Here is a 3,150-nt window from a genome sequence, read left to right on the forward strand (position 1 = left end):
CCCGCCCCAAAAGGGTTCCATGTACCTTATTTGCATTAGCAAGACTGTCCAATCCCCTTGGTGAGCCAAAAGCATGTCATTTGCATAGTTCCACCAAATCATTTTGTGGGAGTTACAAGGCTGTGGCAGAAGGGCCATATTAAAGCAGTTCACTGCACCACAATCCTTTACTCGCTTGCCCCAATGGTGACATCTTGCAGAACTATTGTACAATATCACAACCAGGATATTGACACTGCCACAGTCAAGATGCAGAATAGTTCCATCACCATAAGGATCCCTTGTGTTGCCTGTCCTTCATCTTTGGATAGACTCTCTATCCTTTGAGAATTCCTGTACTATGGAGCCCTGCCTCCCGATATAAGACTCAGGGCTCAAACTGAAGCCAGGGTACAGGCCTTGGCACACCATGTCAGACTGACTTGGAAGTGGGCAAAGAGAGAAAATAGGCTCTCATGGCCCTTGCATTTTTGCTGGCACAGGTAGTGTTGGGGCATCTGGCTTTGGTGGTAGCATCTCCAGAAGGTTGCCAGGTTGAGTTTCTGGCATTGAATGGGCATCAGAGGGGTACCTGGTGGCGTTCTCTAGGGTCTGATGGGGCAGGACAGCTGCAGAGATATTCTCATCAGATTTAGGTAATATTCTCAAAGCTGGCTCTCCAGCTCTCCCAACAATTCTATGAGTGACCCCATCCTGGATCCTTTCATTTACACCATTTCTGCTTAATCATCCAGTCAACTCCTCTTGCTTGGAACTAAGAATCTTGATTGATCAGTTTCCTTAAGATTCAGGCTCCACTGGACCCCAAGAAATAGAGAATAGCGAGCTTTCCAGCACTTGTGTTTACAGAAGTTTTGCTACGGAAAATGTTTGGAGAACCCAAAATAAACCAGATGGCAATATGAGACTGGATACCAGATTGTTTGTATCAACACATTAAGCCATGAGACAAAACAGCCGAGAGGAACATGACAAGGCTACAAAAAATGCTGGATTTGGAAGAATAATCTTCAATATGAAAATCTGTTTGTACCAGCCCACCTCTGAGGCAATGATCGAGATGTATACTGGATTATTGTGGAAAGTTAGATTTTAAGGAGAGTGGAGGCTGGGTAAAATTCAGACCTTGTCACTTATCGCCTCTGTGAAACCTTGGACAAGACAATGATATTTCCCAACACCCATTTCTTTATAAAGCAGGGATGGTAGAGCTCTATCTTCAGGGTTGTCGTGAGGATTGAAGGAGAAAATGGACATCAAGGGTCTGACAAACTTTCTGGCTTATATATATATAAAAAAAAAAAATTGCCATTCAGTCGATTCCAACTCACAGCGATCCTATAGGACAGAGCAGAACTGCCCCATGGGGTTTTCAAGGCTGTAATTTTTACAGAGGCAGACTTGCCACATCCTTCTCCTGGGTTCAAACTGTTGACCTTTCATTTAGCACCTGAGTGCTTAACCATTGCACCACCAGGGTGTATTCTTCTGGCTTATAATGTTGCCATTGTTAGGTGCTGTGGAGTCGGTTCTGACTCATAGTGACCCTATAGGACAGAGTAGAACTGCCCCGTAGGGTTTCCAAGGAGCGGCTAGTGGATTTGAATTGCCAACCTTTTGGTTAGCAACCGAGCTGTTAACCACTCCACCACCAGGGCTCTGCTGGCTTATAGTAGGTACTTAATACGTGCTCAGGGCATTTGCAGCTTGGTGGTAGGATGCTTGCCTCCCACGTAGGAGACCGACGTTCAATTCGTGGCCAGTGTACCTCATGCCCAGCCACCACCTGTCAGTGGAGGCTTGTGTGTTGCTACGATGCTGAACAGGTTTCAGTGGAGCTTCCAGACTAAGATGGACTAGGAAGAAAGGCCTGGCAATGAGTTTCCAAAAATCAGCCATGAAAACCCTATGGACCACAACTACCTGATCCACAACTGATCATGGGGATGGTGCAGGACTCAGCAGTGTTTCGTTCTGTTGTGCATGGGGTCACCATGAATCAGGGGCCGATTGGATGGCAATTAACAACAACAACAACAACAACAAATAAGTGGTCACAATTATTAGGTATTCTATGGGGAAAATAATGAGGTAACCCTATTGTTCCAAGATGAACAAGACACCAATAGATGTCTCCCCGATATCAACTCTCCCTTCTTTACTAACAGAATAATACTCACTTTTCTTACAGGAAAGCATTGTTTCTACCTATAAAACTACATTTCTCAGCCTCCCTTGCAGCCTGGGGTGGCTATGTTCCATAGTGTTGGCCAACGGGACATATACGACGTCTACCGGGGCTTTGTTTTTATTTCCTCCTTGTAGCTTCCTTCTTCTTTCCTGGCACAAAGATGTGAGGCTGGGGCTATAAAGGCCATCTTGTGAGACCACAGCAGATCACGAGGGTGAGAGCCACATGCTAGGAATGGTAGTGGAGTCCCTGGGTGGTGAAAATGGTTAACCCACTTGGCTGCTAGTCGAAAGGTCGGAGGTTCTAGTCCACCCAGAGACACCTTGGAAGGAAGGCCTGGTGATCTACTTCCAAAAATTGGCCACTGAAAACGCTGTGGAGCACAGCACTACTCTGACGCATGTGGAGTCGCCATGAGTCAGAGCTGACTCGATGGCCACTGGTGTTTTTTTTAAAGAATGGTAGAACTGAAAGAGAGAAGAAACCTGAGACATGGCTGACATCATGGAGCCACTGCAACCACCTGTGTGAGAAAATTAATGCCCCATGTAGTCAGGCCAAGGAGCTCTGGTGGTGCAGTGGTTAAAGTGCTTGGCTGCCAACCGACAGGTCCGTGGTTCGAACCCACCAGTCACTCCTTGGGAGAAAGATATAACAGTCTGGTTCCATAAAGATTTACGGCCTTAGAAACCCTATGGAGCAGTTCTACTCTGTCCTATAGAGTTGCTATGTGTTGGAATCAACTGAAAGGCAGTGGGTTTGGTTTTGGGTGGTTGGGTCTCTGTAACACACAGCTGAATGTAATCCCTAATTGATGCAAAGACCACATGTGCCAGGCCCGCAGATCCAGGAGTGGACTGGCCTTTAACAGTGCCTTTAAAATACAGGTGGTAGAATGTGCTATATGCTGGTTGCAGGGTGGGGGGTGGGAGGGTGGGAGAGGAGCTGGGGGGTGGGGG

The sequence above is a fragment of the Loxodonta africana genome, chromosome 10 (assembly GCF_030014295.1).
Source record: "Loxodonta africana isolate mLoxAfr1 chromosome 10, mLoxAfr1.hap2, whole genome shotgun sequence".
NCBI classification, from domain to species: domain Eukaryota; kingdom Metazoa; phylum Chordata; class Mammalia; order Proboscidea; family Elephantidae; genus Loxodonta; species Loxodonta africana.